Here is a 22,864-nt window from a genome sequence, read left to right as displayed (position 1 = left end):
CTGGCTCTGGCCCGGGTACTCTCTCCTGAGATCCATAAAGCAGCCAGGTCAGGAAACCGAGGCACTGGATGACTGTCCACGATTCCTAGGCAGGCCAATGGTTGGGTTCACAGATGCCCAGAGGCCTCTGGGGGGAGTCCCAACTTCTTGGTTGTGCTTCCCCTTCAGAATCCACTCACAGAGCCATTGCCAAGGTGGCAGCAGACATTTCTGAGCCAACCAGCAGCCCCCAGCCTCCCCCTTCCCCCTGCTCTGATCGGGGGCGAAGCGGGGACAGGCTCGTTTCTGTGTCTCTATCAGCGAAGTTCCATTATCCTCTGAGGCCGGGTGACCCCCTGCTGCCGCCCCACAGTGCACTGGGAAGAAAAGCTCCTCTCTGACAAGAAAGCCCCATTCCCGGCTGGGCCCGGGGTCTGGGCAGCGCCTTTATCCGCGGTGACCCTGCCACAGTGTCAGCGGCACAAACGAGTCGGGCTGCAGAGGCTGCCCCCACCCTCAAAGGGCCTTGTGCTGAAGCGGTGAAGGGGCCTCCTCCTGGGGCCTATGGGAACCAGACTGCGGCCTGCAGGCCCCATTGATGCTCCCAGGCCCCTTCCCACCCCCACCCCCCGCGCCGAGGAATCATGCTCTGGCCAGCATGGTGACCAAGGAGGGCTTGTAGGGAGGGGGACAGCTAAACGGAGCCCCCGCTCATGCACGGGGGAAAGGAGGCCCAAGGAACTCTTTGTCCAGCCTCTAGAATTATTTGGGAGGAAAAAATGGAAGGGTAGAGGCTTTTGTGCCCCTGGGCCTCATTCCCCACACCAAGCCAGCAAGAGGGGCCTCCTTGTCCCCAGCCTTCCCCTAGACCTGCCTGCTCGCCCCTCGCCCAATCCCCCTCCACGTACAGTCAAGCCAAGGAGGAAAGAAAGGCCTAACTCTGACCGGCCTTCTGCAGACACCCACCTGCACGCACTTTCAGAGGCTAGGCGACGCGCTTCCTTCCGCCCCCACTTACAGCAACAATGATGGCCAACTACTGTTATCTTTATTACCTACTTTCTCTGTGCCAGGCATGGTGCTATGTGCCTCTTTGTATTATTATGACCGTTGTCATTTTACTGGGAGATGGAGACCTGAGGCTCAGAGAGGGAAGGCGGCCTATCTAAGGCCACAGAGTACATAAGTGGCTGAGGAGGACTTGAACTCAGGTCCAATGGACTTCAGAGCCCACACTCTTGACCACCACACAAGACTCCTGAGGCTGCTAATGAGGGACGAACAGGCAGAGGCCTGTTCTGGTCTTGTGCTGAAGATGTGAGGGGCCTCCTCCTGGGGCTTGTGGGAACCAGACTGTGACCTGCAGGCCCCACTGATACTCCCAGACCAAAGCCCAGCTCTGGGTCTGTCAACCCTCCGTCCTAGGGGCAGACTTGTTTCCAAAGGGTTCTGAGTGTCTTCCAAGAATTATGACGCTATCCTAGGGTGGAAGGCAATTTCGGGGAAGGTAGCCTCCCATAATTTAAGCCAAACAGTCCAGATTAAGCTGCAGATTTTCCAGTCATACAGAACTTTCTAGGCAAATTCCTTGGAGAGAAGGGCTCTCTCCAAGGCCCTCAAATCAGACTCGTAGGAGGTGGAAGAAAGGCTGCCGCGCTGGGGGTCCCTGGGAGCTGGACCAGCCTAGTTCTTGGCGCTCTCCCTGCTCAGGCTCCAGGGGAAGGGAGTCAGCACAGGTTCTTCCACAGGCAGAAACTAACGATGCCCTCAGAACTTGCTCAGAGCCCCTCGTTCTCCAGGGCAACCTCTGGAGGATGCTGCCATACTGTGCCCCTCCCCGGGACGGGGGCCAAACAGCACAGCCTTCGGAGCTGGGCAGAGCTGGTTGAATCCCCGCTGTGCAAGCGTAGTGAGTGTTAGCCTCTCTGAGCCTCACATTCTCCACCTTGCAAGGCCTCTATGAGGATTAAATGAAATAATATATGTAAAGCATCAAACACCCTGCCTGCCACACAGTAGGTGCTCAATAAAATGATGCTGTCATCATCATCATCATCATCATCATCATCATCATCGGCACCATAGAGTAAAAAAACACAAGTGTTTACCGTAGTCTGTGAGTCTCTCAAAATTGTATGCAAAAGCATGTGTGCCCACGTCTCTTTTTTCTGGGAGGAGAATTTGTAGTGTTTGTCAGCTTTTCATGACTGAGAAGAACCACAGCCACGGCCAAAGAATAGTGACATTCCTGTAGCACTTTTGGGGGGTGCGTACATCTCCAGGCCTCAGTTTCCCCATTTGAAGACTGGGGATCCCTGCACTGCTTGTCTCACAAGGGTGTTTCAAGGCTCATTTGAGCCTGTGGGAGCAAAAGGACCCAGTAAACTGTACAGGAGTGTGTGTGTGGGGGGTTTACTTTATCCAGAAGAGCCACAGCAGTGGCTGCCCCGAGCCCCCACGCAGAGGGCTTATAAGACGTACCGGCCCTCCGCCTCACCCCAGGCTGGTCTCCGAGTGGGGCCCCTCCCCTCCTCAGGAGCTCCCAATGAGGGCAGCTTCTTGCCTGTGCTTCTGTTTTTAGAAGTTAGGAGGCCAAAAGTCGGAGTCCAGATTCAGCTCCTGGCTCTGTCCCCACCAATTCCAGCCAGCCTGATGTAATAGCTATGAGCATGGGCTTTGGAGTTAGAAGGTCACGGGTTCAAATCCCAGCTCTGGTACTTGCTGGCTGTGTGGCCTTGGGCAAGTTCCCGAACCTCTCAGATTCAGTTTCTTATCTCAAAAACAGAGATAATAGTTCTGTCTCGCAGTGGTAGATTCAACAGGGCAATATAACTAGAGTAGGCTGCACTGTATGCTCATTGCTATTAATGTGAACCTACTTTGTAAAGTCCACGTTGTGCTAATAATTTTTGTCATTCCATCCTTACTCATCACCCCGTAACCTCGCACAAGTCCTTTGTCCTCTTTGCTCTCCCATCTGAAGGGGCTACCTAGAAAGGAGTAGACACAGAGAGAATTTGAAGAGTCCTGGGTTTGAATCTGGGGAAAAACCCACTTGGGCAAATCCTCTCATCTCTTTGAGCCTCAGCTTCCTCGTTTGTACTATGGGCCTCGTTCTTCATCTGTATTCAACTGACACTGAGTTTGAATGTGTAACGTGTCAGGTCCCGGGCCAGATGCTGCTGGTAAAAAGAGGAAGGCGTGTGGTCCCACCTCCAGGGGTGAATCACAGAGACCCACCCTCCCCTGCAGCACCGCGGGGGGAGCCACCGTGTAGTGCCGTGAGTGTGCCTCGTGAACTGCAGAGAGCTGCAGTGTCAGCTGTTGCTAAAGGTCCCCAAAGGGCCTCTGATTGCAAGTCAGAAAGTAAAGGGGAATCCCTAAATATTTACCTGCTATGCAAAAAAAAAAAAGAAAAAAAGAGAAAAAGAAAATCCCACAAGCCTCTAGCAGAAGCACAAAAGACAGCTTTAAAATCTTGTCCTGCGTATGTATGTGTGTATGTGTGTGTTGGGAGTGTTGAATGAAATGAGGTCATATGAAAATGGACTATTTTTGTTTCAACACGGCATTTAAAGAAATAATCTTAATTATATGAATATGGGAAAAGGTTTTCTCAAAATTAAAAAGAACGCTTAGAGCCACCCTCTGCCCCCCTTCTTCCAAGCCCTTCCCCGAATCGCCCTGCTTTCCACCTCCAGGCATCTGCCCACCACCTTCTTCATGCCCCTCTCACCTTTCCCAGGCCCCTGTGGCTCTTAGCTCCCATTCCTGGGAGGCAGCTGGCCCACACATCTGGACAGAAGGGAGCCAGAATTCGCTGAGCCCCACCCTCTTAGCCCTTTCCAAACGGGTTCTCATTTCATCCCTAGAGCAACCCTGAGAGGCAGGGCTTCTTATTATCCCCTCTGCACAAATAGGGAATGAAGTTCATCACCCCTAAGGCTCAGAGAGGCTGTGTCCCAAGTCTGAGGTCACACAGGCTAAAAATGATCTACCCGGCGCTGAAGCAGAGTCCTTTCCTCTAGAGGGCGCTGTCTCCCAGAGCCACTGCTGCTGGGTTCTGCATGCAAACCAAGGGGAAAACCTAGGGCTGCTTGAACCAAGGATCAGGCAAATTCCAGCCGAACGTGGGTCAGGGGCAAAGGCTGGACACAGGCGTTCCCAGCTCTGGCTTCTGTGCCCTGCTTTCTACACAATGATGCTGATCATTTATTAAGTGCTTACTGTGCGTCACAACCTAATAAGGTAGGGACTATTATTACCCCCATTTCACTGATAAGGAAACTGGGACTCCACGAGGTGAAGCAACTTGTCCATGGTCTCACCCAGGACGAGTTGGCACCAGGACTCGAACCCATCTGGTGTGGGGGCAGAGCCCGTCGGTCAGCCGCCTGCACTGTGGGCCCAGCTCTGCTTTCTTTAAGCATCTTGGGCCCAACACTTGTCTTTTGTTTAACTCACTTTTCTTACTGAGACTGACAAAAAGGCTCCGTCCTCTCCCTATTACTCTAAGCATCCCAGCATACAGCAGATACTTAATGTGTGCAGGTCCAAGGATGCTGGCCATGAGGTTGTGCAGGCCAGGGCAGAAGCCTCGTCCTCACATTCTACAGAGATGAGCCATGGCCCACAGAGGGAAAGACACTTGTTCAAAGGCACCCAGCAAGTCCGACCCAAGCTGGACCTGGACCCAGCCCAGGCCCTCCCTGCTCGTCTGCCCTCCAGCCCCCGGACGGTCTAGCGCATGCAGGCATCACCGATGCAGCTGCCAGGAGATCAGGTTATTAATAAAGTATTAATTTATGTTAGAAACAAAAAGATAGGTGCTTCTACATCACAAACCCCAACAGCGCCTCCTGGGGTGGGTGGAGGGGTGAAGGGTCAGAATGAGAAGAAATCAGGGCGCTCCCCCTCGCTCCCCCACCCGCCCCCTCCAACCGGATGAAGGAGATCAGGGAGCAAAGCCAGGGCCATCTATCAACAGGTCTGTGCCCCCGCCCCCATCATCCCTCATCTTCCCACCCCCTACCCCTCGCTGCCACCCCAGTCCCACTACCACCATCTCCTGCCTGGACTCTGTCGAGGCTCCTTCCTGTCCCCTGCTGCGCCCGTGTCCCCAGAGTAGTTAAGAATGGCGCATTCTAAACACAAGTCAGATCCTGTCGCCTCCTCACAACCCTCCACCACTCCCATCTCACTCCGGGCAGAAGCCAAGCCCTGACCGTGGTCCCCTCCCCTCTGAGGTCATTTCCCATTCTTTCCTCACCTTCTGCTCCACTAGCCTCAGGGCCTTTGTCCTGTCTGTCACCTCTGCCTGGGAACACTCTCCCTCAGGGCTCTCTCTCTTGCTTCATTCAGGCCTCTGCTCAAAGGTCCCCTCTGCTGAAATGCCGGTCGTGATTGGTCCACCGGATCTAAGGGTACATCCGATCACCCTTAGCCACCGTGTGGCCCCACCAGGCCACATCCCCTGAATGTCAGGGTGTCAGAACCCCAACTGGTCCACCTAGAAGAGCAATCCCCGGGGGCTACGCACATCGTCTAGTGTGTGAGCGCCCAAAGGCAAGGCCCGTGATGCCTGACTCTTTTCGGATCCCCCACCCCCACCCTGGGGCCTGGCCCCGTGCCAAACCCCTGCAGACTTCAATACCAGTCTGTTCAATTAAAGGGAAATGACGGATGTCACAGCACTCTGCCAACTGTCACAAAAAAGAACAAACAGAAGCGTATCTGCCTTTTGCGTATCCCAAGAGCCGTCCATTCACTCATTCATTTAGTCTTCCAACCAATACATACTTACTGAGCACCTACTATGGGCCGGGCACTATGCTAGGCCCAGGGAACTTAGTGATGGAGCAATTCACTCATGGTCCCTGCTCTTGTGAAGTTTACCGTTTGGGAGAAGAGAGAGAGAAACAATCAAGGAAACACTAATTATTTTCGAATTATGACTTTGACAAATGCTGCAAAAGATTGGCCTGTGGAGCTAATCTTTTAGTGGATCGGCAGCTCACGGGAAACATCCCTGAAAAATTGGAGAATGGGGGAGAGTTAACTGGGTGATGAGTGAGGGGGGACCAGCCCATGCAAAGTCCCTGCGGTGGGAGGAAGCATAGGGAGTGTGAGGGATTAAAGGGCCAGAGAGGCTGGAGCTGCCAGACCAAGTGGGTGGTGGAGGCGAGCCACAGAGTGGGCTGCAGCCAGACCAAGAAGGGCTTTTGGGCCGCGGGAAGGGTGGGTCTCTATCCTGAAAGCAATAGGAAATCATGGAAACGTCTTAGAAAAACAGCATGATTGTATTCAAAATCCAATCCCAAGTGAAGTTCTAATACAGGTTTCCGTGTCTCTGTCCCCGTGTGGCCAGTGTTGGGGACTGTCAGGCTCCAATCTCCCGGTGTGGAGAGTTCAAGGCAAAAAAGGGCCTCTCCTGCCAGTGTCTCATGCCCAGGTGAGAGTACCAACCAGGCTGGAAACTGAGCATCTCCAAAGGTCTAGGTGCCCTCTGACTGAGGTCTACTCGCTGGCCAAGGTCTGCTTAAGAGCACAGTTGTCTCAGGGAATGAAAACCCATCCAGGAATTCAGGAGACTCGGTGTGGCTCCCCCTGTGATCCTAACTGGGAGGCATTACCCCGAGTGAGCAGATTATCAGGATGTGTAATTTCTGGAATAAACACAGCTGTGTTTGTTTCTCTGCGCCGCGCTCCAGACAGAGTGGCAGCCCGGCCCGCCGCGTGCAGCTGGAGCCTCGCACCTTGGGACAGACGCCATCAGGGTGCGGAGAAAACGCCCCTCCCAATAGCCACCGGGTGCTGCCATCCAGGCAGATCTGTCTGGAGGCCAACCTGGAGCCCCTCGGGAAGCCGGCGGGAGACCACAGAGGTGCAGGTGCTCCAGGCCCAAGACGGGGAGCGAGTGCCAAGCAACCCCTGGGCCTTTTCCCTTGGGAAATGGGGTTGGTCACAATCAGCCAGACAATCTAGAGTTGTTAGGCATGGGAAGTCCATGTGCAAGGACTCCAACGAGGTCAGAGTCTAGCCTTAGAGCTTTCCAGAGGGAAAACTAGGGTCCAGGGAAGGGGACTGAAGAGGATAAGGTGGCCAACAGGGTCACACAGAGCAGGGTTTCAATCCCAGCTCCGCCGCCCAGAAACCTTTTAATCATGGGCAAGTCATGTGTTACCTTTCTGAGCCTCAGTTTCTTCATCTGTTAAGTGGGGAAAATCCTTATTCCACAGGGTCATTCTGATGATTAGGCAAGATTTTACAGGTAAAGGGGTTTGTGCAGTGCCAGGCATATTGTAAGAAGCTCTTAAATGATTGCTACTCCTCAGTCATTCATTCCCTCACTCACTGATTATCCCAGGCACCACGCTGGACGCTTGTAAACAAGTACCTTTATGAAGCATACATTCTTACAGGGAGAAAAACAGTGACGAGATGTGTTAGTTTTATCATTAGTATTCCCACTTAACACAAGAGTAAACTGTAATTCAGAATGGTTAAGCCATTTTTTTATATGCTCATTATTTATTTTTATCCCACCTCATTCTCAAAAGGGCTAAAAGGCAGATGTTAAACACTTCATCCAAGTCTCTAAGGCTAGAAAAGGGGGCCACTGATTTTGAAGGTTTTATCTCCCATGGGAAGAGTTTTAGTAGTTATGAACCTAGCTCCAGGTTCCAGGCCTGCAACTGGTTTTGTGTGACCTCAGGCAGTGGCTGTTCCTTTCAGGACCTATGTTTCTCCACATGTCCCACTCTGGTATTTTTGTGTTCAAGGGTGACTCCTGGAGCGCTGCCTGGGCTGTTCAGGCTCTATGGGGGCGCTGACCCCCAGCAGAGAGCCCACCCTGGCACCAAGGGGTGAAGTGGCCGGGGCTGGGACAGGGTCCCAAGACGCTCTCTGGGGGCTGGAAGACATCAGGGGAGAAGGGGTCTAGGCAGCTGCCCTCCCCTGACATGTTCACGGTGCCATGGGCCCCACCACTCTGACCCACCCTCCCGGTACAGCTGCTACATCCTGGCCCCTGCTGTGGCCAGAGTAGCTGGCTGGGTAGGACCGGCTTATACCCAGGGTCTGGCTTAATCGAGGCCAGATCTGTGCAGCCCCGCCCAACCTCCAGCCTGCCTCTCCCTCTTCTTGATGTTTCCCCCAATGCCCATCCATGGCCATCGTCCTAAACTCTTCCTGGCTTTTGATTTCTTTCAGTGGCTCCTGACTACTTCCAGCATCAAGTCCAAACACTGTAGCTTGCCCCTCAAAGCCTCCCTTACCTGGCTCAAACCTCCTCAGTCAGCCTCCTCTCTCGTTTACCTCATTCTGTCACTGTGGCTTCCACAAACCGGCTCCTTTCCAGCCTCCAGGCCTTTGCTCAGGCTATTTCCTCTGCTAAGAATGCCCTTCATTCCATCCACTGTGTGTCAAAGATCCTACCTGGCCAATGTGCCTTCCCCACCAGCCTTTGGCACTCAACAGATTCCATCTTACACACAAGTATGTATTCGTCATATCACCAAACATTTCTGAACCTGCTTTTTTTTTTTATCTGCAAAACAAGTGTTAATAACTATTCTGCAGGGTTGCTGAAGGGAATAAATGAGGTAATGTTAGAAAGGCAGCTAGCAGGGTGCCCCACGTTTAATAGGAACTCCGTGGTGGAAGGCTGCTGTGATGATGTTGATGGTGTTGATGACAGAAGAGGAAGGAAAGAAAGAGAAAAGAAGAAGAGAAGGAAGAGCTGGAGAAGGAGGAAGAGGAAAGAGAATGTGCCTGTCCCTCTACTGGTATATAACGTTTTCACATCAGAATGTCAGTTCTGTGTAACTCCTCTCCATGTTCCCCAGCATCCTGGATGCTTTCATAAATTATTATCGGATGGATGGGTGGGTGGATGGATGGGAGGAGGAGAGTGGGATCATGGGAGGGAGGTAAGGATGTATGGGCGAGTGAATGGCAACAGATAAGTCTGGAGGAGACTGAGCGTGCTACCCCAGAAGCCTAGCAGCATAGCATCCCACTGGCAGCTGAGGCTTCTGGGACCAGATGCCAAATCTGTTCCCCTTGGCTCCAAGCTCCCGTGTTTGGCCAGCATCAACCCACTCTCAAGGTTGAGTGAGCGGAGGCTCAGGGCAGCTGATGCCCAGGGGAGTTTCAGCTCTTCCCCCACCTGTCACCAGCCTCCAAGAGCACCAGCCCCTGACAGCAGGAACATATCTCCCAAAGTGTAAGCCAAGCCAATGGAAAATAGGATTTACTTCACAGAAATTCACTTTGGGGGCCCATTTCTCCAGAACGCCCCAACACAGAATCTTTGGCAAATCCACAGTCAACGGCTCAGAAAGTTTCTCCAAACCGGGGGAGTACACTGTTTGCTAACCTTATCTGAGTCCAGAAACTGGAGAATAAAGAAATAACCACAGTTCACATAGCAAAGGGAATCTGAGGGAGAGCAATGCATTCAGATTCTGGTGTTTGTTTATTCTTCCATCCATTTATCAACCCATCTATCTAAAACATGTAACCGTCCTGCCATTATTCATCCATCCATCCACCCAGCCATCCAATCCATGCTGTCTCCATGAAACCATTCTATCTATCATCTATCTATCTATCTATCTATCTATCTATCTATCCATCCATCCACCCGCCCACTCATCAATCCAACTAGCAATCACTCAAATCATTCAAGTACTCAGCTGCTACCCACCTATCTAACAGGATCACCCAGTATGGTTGCAGGGAAACCAGACATGTTGACACAGTGCACAGCATGGTCTAACCTGGGAAACATGAAATAAATAAATACAAGGTGCCACCAAGAACACGGAGGCCACCGAGGACAAAAGGTTTAACACTGCACATATAAGGCGTAGGACCAGAGCTAGAGGTCAGGGCAGGATTCAAACAGGAGAAGATGCTCAAGCTTAGTCTTAATAAGCAGCAAGCAGGAATTAGCCAGAGAGAGAAAGTGGGAAGGGTACCCAGGCAAAAGGCAACAGGAAACAGCATGATGGAGTCTAGAAATCCAATAACCACTTGGTTAACTGAGGACCTTGGGCCAATCCCCAGGTTTTACAAGTCCACCAGCTTCTATAACTGCCCCCTGATTTAAAGAAAGAAAGGGCAATGTCCTACTACAGCGGGGAGTGAGGCTGCCACCTGCCACCCTGGGTTGTGCTCTGGTGGCTACAATAGGGGTAAACCTGGCGGGGAGGGAAGCGGGTCCCCAGCATTTTGGAGGAGAGCCTTGCTGTCACGCAGACACATGTGTAAGTCCCAAGCTCACATTTTGTTGCAAGTTACTAAACATTTCAGTCTTTCTTCCCTCTTCTGAAAATGAAGATGCCATTGATAGTTCCCTCCTAGGCCTCGGCGACGACTGAATGAGGTAACAGGGGCAGTGCTTGGTGGGCCGTGGGTAATGCTTGCTATTCTTCCTAATTGTCGCCAATATTCAAGTCTTACTGTGTGCCAGGCAGAGTGATGTAAAATAGTGCTTGGGAAAGTGGGCCTTAGACATCCATGGATCCCGATAAACATTAATTCTTTGTCCATGTCTATGACCTATGTTCAAATGGTTCAGAAAAATACATGCATATATATACACACACACCATACGAAGAGAGAACAAATGTGGCAGGGCTGTTCATAATTGTTGAATCTGGGTGAAGGATATGTGGATATTTATCTAACTATACTTGCAATCTTCTGTATGTTTGAAATATTTCTTTAAAAGAACGAAAAGAAAAGATAGATCTTTTCTTTGTAGATCTATCTTGAAGTCAGGCTGCCTGAGTTTAGATTCCAGCTCCACCATTACTGGCTGAATGTGAGCAAATTATTTCACTTCTCTAAGGCTTAATGTTTTAATCTAGAGGAAGCAGGTAACGACCCCTAAATGGAGTTCCTGCTCTCCAGCAGGCCCTCAATAAATGCTAGTTGCTGCCGTTGTTATTGCTACTATTACGATTCTCATTGAAAAGCTGAGAAACACGACAGGAGAGGTTTGGTAAACACTTGCTTTTCATACATTATCTCTTTTAATTTCCCAAACAACAGATTAGGAGACATAATTCTCATTTCACAGATGAGAAGCCAAGGCTGAGGAGGGGAAAATGACTTACCCAGGGTGGCGCCACTGGCCAGTGGAGAAGTCAGGATTTTAACAGTCTGCCTATCTCCAAAGTCCAGGATCTTCCCCCAGTGTCTCCTGCCTTTTCTGTGTCCCCAGACCCAGGCCAAGGAGATGCTGGAACCTTTCCACTCCACAAACGGCCAGTCAGAAGGGAGTCCCGAGCTTAGCAGGCATGGCTGGGCTTCCGGGCCTGCTCGGGGACACCCAGCATCAGGGCCTCCTTGGTAGCTCAGGAGCCCTTCCGACTATTCTCCTGAGAGCCATGGGAGCTGCCATCTGAGGCCGTGGGGAGCGACAGCTGACACTGATGGGGACAGGCAAGAGGACATACAGGCTGGGGCCCTGACTCGAACAGACTCCCTGGGCCACAGCCTTTCGTGGGTTCCAGAAAGGCCCCACGCGCTCTGGCTGAGGCTGTTCCCAGGCTTTGCCTCCCCGTGAGAGGCGGAGAAGCCCCATTCAGGCAGGACGCATCCCACTGTGCGCTAAGCCGCTTTCTCCCCACTTACACGTTTCAGATGCTTTTTGTCCTTCCGGCTTCCCATGGACTCAGGCCAAGTGACAAGTTGGTGCTGTGGACATATGTCGTCGCCATAATGGGAATGTTGACCCCACGCTCTCTCCCTGCTGGGGCCAGGCAGCTTGCACCCCGCCCCAGAGCTTGGCATGCCCCGTTCTCAGCCACACAGCGCTCTGTCCAGTTCCCCCAATCCACTGCACCCTCACAGGCCTCCCATCTGGGTCTTTGCAGACGCTGTCCCGTTGCCTGGAATGCCGGCCTTGTGGCTTCTTCGCCTGGCTATTCCTTAACATTCACCTTGAGTGGCCGCCTCTTCCAGGAAGCCTTTCCTAACCCCATTTTATGGTGGAAGAAACTGAGGCTCAAAGAGGTAAGTTAAAAGGGCCAAGGCCAGGTTGTATGTAAGCGTCAGAGCCAGAGGTCCAACCCGAGGTCCAGGTTCAACTCTAGGACCCTGTGCCTTCCATTCCCCCAACTCTGTCCTCAAAGCAGAAACAGAAAGAAGACAGGCTATCTGCCTGCAAACATGACAGATGCCTCCAAGGAAGAGCTTCTGTTCCTGGATTGTTCTGGAAGGTGGGAAGCAGAAACTGGGGAGGGAAGTTACAGGAAAAGAGACTCTCCAATTCAAGGTTAGGAGGCATTTTTAACACCTTCACTGCCTACCAGCTGTGTGACCTTCGGTAAGTCACTTCAGCTCTCTGAACAACTTCTCCATCCGTAAAACCTGTCTCCCCCAAAACACCTACAAGAGAGGTGGTAAGCTGCTAGCCAGTGAGCCAAGTCCAGCTGGCAAACAGGGTTTGGTGTGGCCCGACTGTATTTTAGAGTAAGTTGAATAAAAATATAAAAACCAGTTTTCCCATAAGTATCAGAATTTTGCAAATGGGAAGATCTGGCAAAACTGAACCCTGGTCCCAGCATGAAAAGGAGTGGGTAGCACCTGCTTCTTTAGGCAGGATGTGTGTGCTCTCCCAGGGCCACTGCTGCCTAGCACCCAGCTCCCCCCCGCCCATCCACAGTCCAGGCCTGCTTGGGAGTCTGGGATCTCCACCCAGGACTCTTGTGACTTCTTATCTGTATTGGGGTTGGCAAAGAGAAGCCCCAACTCTTGCTCAACGGTTTAACACATAAAATTTGACTATGCATTGCCGCTCGTCTTCCCCACGCCTTTGAAGGTGATCCTCCACCCGCCCCCTTCGCCAGGTGCACATGTTTCCATGTGCTCTGAACCACCCTGTGGTCCAAAGGTAGATATGATAGCAATTGGCCAATGTTTTTAGACTTTTTAGAGTTCCTCCACTGTCTTCCTACTCCTACAGCGGCTCCGGGCCAAGGAGGGAGTGGCAAACCCCAGGCACACCGTTACAGGTTCTTTCCTAGTTGAGAGAAGGACACAGTAGCTCCTTGGCACAGCCTTCTGAGGTGGCTGAAATCATGACCCCCCCAATTTACTGATGAGAAAACTGAGGCCCAGAGGGGTGATGGGGCCTCCCCCCATGCCTCAAAATTCAATCCCGCCAGCCCAGGGCCTCCTCCGCTGGCCTCAAGCCTCATGCCAGGTCCTGAGTATCTATGGTCCGGGCTACGGTTTTAATTAATTTGTAGCTTCCTTTATCACGCAAACATCTATTTAGTGCCTATCATGAGTCAGGCCTTGTGCCAGGCATGTGATCAGGAGAGAGGGAGGGTCCCTGCTCTTTTGGAGGAGGCAGATAACACTGGAAGCCGATGCTGCAGTGCAGTGGGAGGGGACAGAAGGTAGGGAGTGAGGTTTCTGGCTTCCTGTTACTTCACTCCAAGAGGCCATGGGGCAGGAAGCCTCCAGGTAAGAGCCACAGACAATGCCTCCCATCACTAAGCACAAAGCCACCCCTCCCACTACGCGGGGGAGGGGCTAAACCTGAGTTTGGACCACAGGTTGGCCCAGAGGTGTGCAAATGGTGAGGGGGACAGGGAGGGACAATGAGCTCTGGGCATCACCTGGAGACTCCGGGCAATCCATAGTCAAATTGTGTGTGTCAAACCACTGAACATGAGATGAGGTGTTCTCTTGCCTCTAATGACTGAAGACCACATCAAGCCCAGCACATTTTCCCTTCTCCCTGAACCTGGGAGGAAGCCTGGGATGGACCTGAGACAGCTGTGCCGCGCTCTCACAGCGGGGGTGATGTTTGGTGACATTACAGTCTGGACCTCAAGAAAACTCTTGCAGCTTCTGCTTTACCCTCTTGGGAGACAGCAGCCATGGAAGACAGTTCAGTCTAGACGACCGACAGGTGAAGGAACGTGAGGAGTGAGAGAGGGGGTCCGCCTTTCAGCCACCCCTACCAGGCCTCCACGTGGTGTGTGACACCATGACGGACCTTCCAGCACAACCCAGCTGAGGGCAGTCTCGGGAGTGACCCCAGCTAACACCTTGCAGCAGCAGAATAATGAACACAGCCAACCCACTGAGTCACTGATGCTTTAAGTCAATACATTTTGGGTCAGCCTGTTACGCAGCAATAGATAACTGATACACTTTCCAGGGACAGAACCCTGTACTTTGTATAGCTCTCTCCTCCCTGCGTGAAGCCTGGCACTGGGCACTGGGCACTGAATCCCGGAGCTGGAAGAGGCGTCCAAAACTACTGAGTCCCACCCCCTCATTTCGGAGAGGAGGCATCTGAGGTCCAGGGAGCAGGAGTAATTTACTCAGGTCACCCAGAGAGATGGGGCGGACCTAGAAGGCAAACTCGAACCCTACAGGGGCCAGACAAGTAACACAAATGTGCAGCTCAGGTTGGTGGTGAATTACCCCCAGTGCTCACAAGTTCTGTCTAAAGAGCCAGCCACTATTCAGCTCCAGCCAACTGTGGCCATGTGGGAATGTGGGCCCAGTGAAGCCAGATTGTCTGACTTTTCAGAGAAGCCAGAAACAGAATTTTTCTGTAAAATCTCTTGATTTTTAAATGTTGGCTAAGAATTCGAAATGGATTGATGATCTCTGGGCCACTGAGACTGGCCTCTGGCCTCAAGCCAGGTCTGGCCACTGACCTTGGGCGAATCACGTTACTCCCCAGGCCTCAGTTTCCACATCTCTAAAATGGGTCCCATGGCTCCCACCCGCTTCCCGAGTTGCCAGGAAAACCCAATGAGCTAATGTATTTGGAAGTAGAAGCTGTGGATGGCCCTGCGAGGGGCTGTTCCACCGTCTCAGTTCTCTGTGGAGACGCCCCTTACAATGAAATGAGTTAACACCCGATTTGTCTAAGTTAGAACAACATTATTCTGACCATTATGACAGAGATTGCATTTTTATGGCAGGTTTGTGAGTTCCAGAACCCTCCCGCTTGCATTATCTCAGGATGTTGATGGAGTCAGAGGCTGGACGGCTGCCTTGGAGACCCTCGCCAGAGCCAAGCCCTTCCTCTGAGCGGGGAGGCACATTCCAGAAGCTGTCTGAATGGCAGTAAAGAGAATGAGTTTTGGGGTCACCCAGACCTGGGTTCAAATCCCTACCTCCTCCCCCTGCTTATGTGTCCTCGGGCCACTCACTCTCTGAGCTTTGGTTTCCTAATCTGTAAAATGGACATAATAATAAAATCACCTGGTGGGGCTGGTGGGGCAATTTCATGAGATCACAACGCCCTTAGTAGAATGTTTGGCACAAGAACTGATGGCTGTTATTATTATCATGGCATGGAAGTTGGCCCTGGCAGGCACACGGCCAGGAAGAAAGGCACGGCCACAGAGGAACCTAGGATTAGGGAGGACACACTGGGGTAAGGATGGGGCCTTTGAGGAAAACCTGGATGAAACCCAGAGAGGCAGGCTGGAGGGGCCTCTCAACCACCGAGGAGTCACAGAGGCTCAGAACATAACTCTGCAGCTCTGGTTTTCCTGCGGCTGAGTGAAGAGGAGGTGGGGGAGAGTGGGAGACAGGATCCCCCTTGTGAAATGGCACCCACGTTCCCCTACTCTGAATCCAGTTCCCTACTGGTATCCGTACCAGCAACAGCTAATATTTACTGCGTGCCTGTCACACTTGAAGCTCACACTCAACTTAGTCTTTAGTGGGTTAACACATTTCATTCCCCACAAACATCTCAAGAGCAAGAAACGATTATTGAGCCTTATGAGCCAAGGCTCAGAGAGGTTAAGAAACTGGCCAGAGGACACCCAGTTAAGTCTGACTCCAAACACCCTTCTTTACAACCCCCAGGCTCTGCTGCTTATTGAGAGGGTGAAAGGGGTCAGGGCTGAGGCATTTCAGAGAAAGGAACAGGGATTGAGGGTGCTGACATTTCCTAAGGATGACAGTGAATGAATACTGGGTACAGCCATGTTGTGTTAGTCACTGTACCCAGGATCTCATTTAGTCCTCGCCCGGAGCCTCCGACAGGCCAGCTTACAGATGAGGAGCCTGAGGCTAAGAGAGCACATGACTTGTTCAAGGCCACAGAGCAGGCGAGGCCTCCCTGGAACACCCCCGGCCGCAGGGGCTGCAGCAGCACGACAGATGGCTCCAGGGAGCTTACCTGGCAAGGCACAGGGAGAGGTAGCCTAGGTAAGCCCCCAGGGGACACCAAGGCGCCAAGAAGACAGGTGTCCCCTCGACCACCCTTTGGAAGGCAGCTGCTTTAAAAGGCCCTAAAACACTTTCAAGGAAGCTTATCAGACTGAGCCAATCCCAACCCAATCAGGAAGCTTCTAGGTGCTGTCACCATCAACGGCCGCCCCACCCCTGCGTGCTGTGCAAACATTCTTCCCGCCCTGCCCTCCCAGCGGAACCTCTCTGTACGTCTCTCTGTATGCGCCACCCAGCAGGCAGCCCAGGCCAGTGGGCACTAACTGATTGGGTTCACTTCAGCCTCTTCCAGTTTCCTGCTGAGGTTTCTCTTTCTCTTTCCCAGGAGTCCAGTATTTTATCTTAGGCCCCTAGGGGGCAAATTCGCTTGCCCAATGGAAAAACCTGGGGAGTGTGTTAAAAACAGACCACCAACCCCCAACCCCCAACTTCTGCAACCCTGGCCTCATCACCGATCCACCAAACCCCCAGCTAAGTCAGGCAAGTGGGTCAGGCCACTGGACGGGACAGCGTCGCGGCTGAGGCCTGGCCCCCCTCAGCCTGGAGGCCACCCCAGTCTCACCCCTCCACCCTCCCAAGGGGCACAGCTCCCCTGCCTTGCCCGGCCCAGGCCTCCTGCCACTGGCCACTCCATCTACCCCTTCCCGCGAGGGCGTCTCTGTGAGCAGGGGCCCGGCCTTCGGCCTAAACAAATAGGTGAGCTCAGCACCCTGCTGCTGAGGCTGATGCAAAGCCTTGAGGAAGGGGGGCCAAATGTGCCAGGAAGGACAGCCTCACGGGACAGGCTTGGGGAGACAGGGAGGGCTGATTTGTGGCCTGGAGAATCCAGATGCCAAAAAGGAGGCCGAATCGGGAGGCAGCTGTCACCGACCACACCCAAGGGAGCGGTGCTCAAGGGGCCCAGGACCACCTCTGCTGTACACGGTCATGTGCCTGACACTTTACGTGGTATCCTCGGGAATCCCTGAGGAACTGGAGGTGCAGGACTCTGAGCTCCTTGTTCAGGGCACACGGCGGTCAGCGCTGGGACTGGAACCCAGGTCTAACTGTCCTCATTGGCTGTGCCTTTTCTACCCTACACTGTCTATGATGTCAACTGGGCCTGCTCCCCACCAAAGCCAGAACCCCTTCTCCCACCCAGCACCTGATATGGAATAGGTGCCCAGTGACTCTTTTAAAATATATGGTTGGAGGGAGAAATGAATGAATAAGTCAACTTACCTTTAAATTCTATAGCACTTGGGTTTTAAATCTAAGCCCTGATTTCCTGGTTAAGATGAATATATGAAAGCAGCCTCCTTCAAAAAAGGGAAGCAGAAGAAACAAACATAAAAGGGAAGCCAATTTCAAATTAATCTCACTGAAGGTCGCTGGGTCTTAGATAGAGGGCTGGGACGGGGGTAGGAGAGGTAGGGGGCGGCGGGCAGGCTCCCTCAACACCGCCCCCCCCATAAGGGAGCGATTTGTCCAGCACATAACAGCTGCTGGTCCATTTGAATCCTTAACTTTGGCTGAATGGGTCTATCCATCATCCCTAACACTTTCCTGCAAACCATCCCCTCAACTTCTCCCTCCAGGAAGACTTCCTTCATCTCCCCAGCCAGACGGACTCTGTCCTCCATCTCTGGATTGCTCTCCTGCTACTTACCGCGTAACACAGTATAACGCATGCACTCACTCATTCACCCAGCACCCATCCATTCAACATTCCTTACCCGACTACGTCACTCAGTTACCGGGCACTCAGGTGAATGCACATAGTTCTAGGTACTGGGAATGCTGTACCAAATACGGCAGGTAAAAACCTCTTCCCTCCTGGAGTGTACAGTCCAGTGGGCAAGACAGGCACAAAATGAGGAGACTAACAAATCTCTGATACATTTCAGGTGGTGATGGGTGTTATGAAGCAAAACAAAGCAGGTAGGATAAAAAATGGCAGAGCAGGTCCGTTTCAGATAAGATATCCAGGAAGGCCTCTGGGGAGAGGCATTTGAACTGAGCTCTTCCTACCACCCTATGGACAGAAAAATGAACCAGCTGATGTTCCTCAGGGAGCTCACAGTCTAGCAGGGAACAGAAGAGCTGGTCTTTCCTGGATAGTGCAGGAGCGGGTCTGGCTCCTCACACACTGGAAGTCAGTGATCTTTTCAAACACAAATCTGGCCAGGTCCCTCCATGACTCAAGAAGCTTCAAACACTCCCCACTACCCTTGGCATCAAGTCCAAACTCCTTAGCCTTACGTCCTAGAGCTTCAGGACCTGCCCTGCCCTCCTTTCTCAACCTCATCACCCACTGCTGTGGCGCTCAACACCTGTCTTCCTCAGATACACCCAAGTAGGTATCCGATTACCATGCCTCCACGTCTTTACACACACTGTTCCTTTTTCTAGGCAAAATTGTCATCCTTCTCTGGTCCTAAAGTTGACCTCCTTAACTTAGAGAACACTGTTTGTTAGGGTGACAGGTGGCTGAGAAGGTTTCATTGCAGGGAGAATGGGAAGTGGGAATATAAAGGAGAAAGCCATAAAAGATGAAAACAACCCTCTTCCCTCCCAAACTGCCTCTGCTGCCCCAGGTGGTTCAAAAACTTCTTCCTGGTGGCACTCTGGGACACGCGTGCCACATTACGCCTTGCCAACTGCTTTCCCTGTCTGCCTTTCCCCTACCTTCCTGCTGGGCCTGGGGTCCAGTACCCCACCAGCCAGAGAGGAAGCTCCAAAACTGTTTGGAGATCAAACGAACAAATGCACAGAGGAGACCCGATTTTCTCTCAACGTCAACCTTTGGATTCCATCTAGTGGCTCGTCTGTCACTGGCCTCTTCCCTTGTTGGATGTGTCCCCAGGGCACTTCCATTCCCCTCTGAGCCCTCACTTTAGATGCTCCAGGCTTGTGCTTCCCATGGGGGTCTCATGATTTGGGGGAGATACTAAGCTCACCATCCTAACCTAGGAGTCCTCCCCCCAACACACACACACACACACACACACACACACACACACACCCCACTCTCCTCTCACATTCCAAAGGCTGGGGATTTCCTAGGACCTTAATGCTCAGGACAGCCCTGTTACTACAGGGTATGAGGAAGGGCAAGGGCACAGGAGTGGTGGCCACATGTCTCCGGGCCCTGGGAGGCCCGGGGCTGCCCCCCCTACCACCCTGAGCTCCAGCTCTGCTTCCATAGGCTGCGCTGCTCCCAGGAGGACCCGGAGTCTCTGGGGATGAGCCACAGGCAGCACTGTCCATCCCTGCCTTCCAGCCCCCACACAGTTCTTCGGGGCGGACTTTTCCCACTCACTGTCTGGTTGGGATCTCTCAAGCACCCCAATGAGGCAGGTAGGATGGGCACCATGATCATCCTCATTTGACAGATGAGGAAACAGGCTCAGAGAAGGGAAGTAGGGTGCATACACTCTCTGCATCCATTTGGTCAGCTCCCGGTGAACCCCTCATAGACTACATAGACTAGACTCCTTGGTGTCCGGGGGGAGACGGAAGAGCCTGAAATGAGGTTTGGGGTGCCCGCTGCAGGCCTCCTCCCACCCTGTCCCCAAGTGGCAGCCTGAGAAGCCACCCCTCCTGTTGTGTCAGCAGCCGACCAGCCCTGTGTCCAGGGCCCAGGGTCCAGCCTGGGTGCAGCCTACCAGAGACCAACGCCCCCTACCACAGCCATGGCTGGACAGACGTGGCCCTTCCTTCTAGCCCACGGTAATTAAAAACACGCCCAGGCTTCTTCCAATGAAAGAGGGGCCAATTTTCTTCCCCTCCAGCACCGCTGACTGCAACCTACATAGCAATATTTATGCCAAGCTCCCCATAATACTGTAAACATCCCAATGTATAGTGGGCCAACACATGAGTCATTTCCCCAAAGCCAGAGTTAATAAGTGGTACCTCAACCATATTCCAGGGAGCTCCTGCCCGCACCCAGGGCCGCGTGGCTCCCTCAGAGCCCCCGGGGCCTGACACCAAGAACCTCAGGCAGCCTCTAAAACCTCCAGGAGCCTGAGGACGGTGGCTTCCGTGCCAGCAACTGTGGCTGCCATCCAGGATCACCCCCTCGTCCTCTGAACCCTGTTCACTAAAGCACTCATTGCTGAGAAAGAAACTAAAGTTATAGCATGCTCCCCATTGTGCCATCCTCAGAGGCTGCAGCCCGCAGGCCTGGTCGGATCTGTTTTGGGGTTTGGGGGTTTTGGTCGTTTGTTTTTGATTTGCAAGAAGGGAAAGGAGCTTCGCGCTACTCTGCAGTGGCCTGAGATAGGCGCGCACGTTTCACCTCTCTGCGCCTGGCGGCAGAGCCCTGGAAGAGGTTTAGGAACAAGGAGACCTAGCAAAGAGGGGAGAGCCCAGGTTTCAGAGACCTCAGACCTGGGCTGTATTTTTGTCACTTGCTGAATTCTTAGCCTTGGGTTCCCCATCTATTACAAGGGAGCAAGAGTCACAGTCACCTGGCTTCCCAGGAAGACTTATTTTGGGAAATCCAACAACATTGTGGGTGGGAAAGCACTTTGTAAATGTAAAGTACCCTGTCAACTGTGCAGCACGTTGTAAACCACAGAGAGCTGCACAGAGTGTAAAGTACTTCATAAACTGTAAAGCGGTGTGAAAACTGTAAAGTGCCGTACACACGAGAACCATTATTCATATTCATTTCTCGCCCTACAAGCTCGGCCATTTCTAGTGGGCACACCCAGACCCCACTAACTTTCCCTCCAGAGGAAGCTGGCTCAGGAAACCTGGCAGCCCGCCTGTCCCTCTGGGGGTCCGTGGTACCATGGGGAGACGGCCCAGCGACCCTGGCCAAGGCCAACACATGGCAAGAGCATCTGGTCCGGCCCTGACGGCAGCTGGAAAGTTCCCGGGGCTCCAGCGGCCACGCTGAGCTCGGCCGCCAGCGGGGCGGTGGCCGGCAGGGGTGCTCGGAGACCCCGCGCAGCGGAGAGATGCCCACGAACCCATCCCCCCGTAGTCCTTTCGGGGAGGGGACCCCATTGTACGCCGCGGGCGATGGGCAGGCACGGACGCGAGGGGCTGGCGCGCTCACTTCCACTGTCAGTCCCAGCTCTTTGGGGCGCCGATCCTATCCCGGGGGCGCGGACTCGGAGCCCCCACCTTGGCCAGCCGCGGTGCCTCCCTCCTACTGCTCCCTGCCAAACTTTCCAGCCCCGACTGCGTGCCGGGTCCCCCGGCCGGCGCCCCTCAACCCCGTGCCGAGCAAGGCCAGGCCGGCGCGAAGGGGGTGACCGGGCCAGGGGCGGCGAGCGCGCGTGGGCAGCCCCCGGCCCTGGGCGGCGCTTGCCCGGCTGGCTACAAAGCCTCGGCAAGATGGTCCCTTCGCCTCCTCCTGGCACAGTCAATCAGCGCCCGCGGCTCCCCGGGCGCCCGCGGGGCCCGCACCTCCAGGCGCGGCCGGACACACCTCCCCGCGGCCACCTGCGCCCGGTGCGAGCCCCGGGGCAAACTTTGCGGGCCGCGGGGCGGAGGTGGGCGCCGGCGGCCGCCCGTGCCCGGCCGCTCCCCACCCCCATCGCCCGCCCGCCCGCCCGCCCGCTCACCTTCCACCGCGGCGAGCAGCGGCAACAGCAGCAGCGCGGCCCCCAGCCTCTGCAGGGCCATGGCTGCGCTTCCCGGGGCCTCGGGCCGCGGCTCCGCGGGGCCCGGGCGGCCCGGGCGAGAGCGCGCGCCCCGGGCTCGGGGGGCCGGGGGGAGCGGCGAGGCGCGGCGCACACACAGCCGCCGCCACCGCGCAGCCAGCAGAATGAGCCATCCAGCCCGGGCAGAACGGGGACCCGGGCTCCGCCAGTGCTGGGCACAGCCCACCTGAGCCGCGGGCGCGGGGGAAGCCCGGCCGGACCGCCGCCCCCCACGCTCGCCCTGGACCCCAGCTTGTCGCGTGGGCCCTCCAATCCCCGGTCTCCCGCGTCCCCCGGGTCACCCGGGGGCAGGGCGGGCGCTGGAGCGTGGAAACCTTTCGCGCTCCTGCGGCGGAGACACCGGGCTCCCCCCGCGCAGCAGTGGTCTCTCCCGGCGCTGTGGCTCCTCCAGATAAAGCAGCGATTTCAGCCCAAATGTTTCTGAATTTTTATTGAATGCTGCAAAGCCGGAGAGCGTCTGGCGCGGCTGACAGGGGCAGGGAGAGGGGACCCGGGGGGAGGGCGGAAGAAGGGGCTGCCCAAAGCAGACTCTGGCCCTACCTGTCAGGGCCGGGAGTGCCACCCTCTCGCCTCAGCCCTGCCACCCCGTCCCTGCGGCTCCGAAAGGGGCCGAATTGCAATGAATGAAAAAGAGAGAGAGAGAAAGGTGTGGGGGGGGGGGGGAATGGGAACAAAACAGGCGGCTTTCCCAGGCGCTGGGACTGGGCTGGGGCCTCCGCCTGGGAGAGTGGGCCTTGGCGCTAACAGGAGGGCCGGGAGGGGGGGCGGGGGGGTCACTCCCGCAGTGGTGGGCCGGGCCCTGGCAGGCAGACCCCAGGCCTACCCTCCCCGCCTTGTTCTGAGCCAGAGCAGGAGCCCCTCCCTGCAGACCCTTCTATCTATCTGCACATTGGATTTCTCCTCTGTTCACCTCTTCCCAACGCAGTTTGGGGGTGAAGGAGGACGATTGGGGGCATTTGGGGAGGCCCCCTCCCTGCGCCCCCCCCATATGGAAT

General features: G+C 54.3%; 1 protein-coding gene across 1 annotated transcript in view; it reads right to left on the bottom strand.

Annotated features, from left to right (window-relative positions):
- EPHB2 (EPH receptor B2) overlaps nucleotides 1-21,822 on the bottom strand; it is a 169,827-nt gene extending 148,005 nt beyond the window's left edge. Inside the window, exon 1 of the mRNA XM_054571462.1 lies at nucleotides 21,771-21,822. The gene's annotated coding sequence lies outside the window, so the exon portion shown is untranslated. The remainder of the gene's footprint in view (nucleotides 1-21,770) is intronic.
- Nucleotides 21,823-22,864: the final 1,042 nt, after the last annotated feature.

Source organism: Pteronotus mesoamericanus, unplaced genomic scaffold, assembly GCF_021234165.1.
Source record: "Pteronotus mesoamericanus isolate MK-2021 breed Mesoamerican mustached bat unplaced genomic scaffold, CSHL_Meso_final contig_221, whole genome shotgun sequence".
In the NCBI taxonomy this organism is placed as follows: Eukaryota; Metazoa; Chordata; class Mammalia; order Chiroptera; family Mormoopidae; genus Pteronotus; species Pteronotus mesoamericanus.
This window is presented reverse-complemented; position numbering and strand designations above follow the sequence as displayed.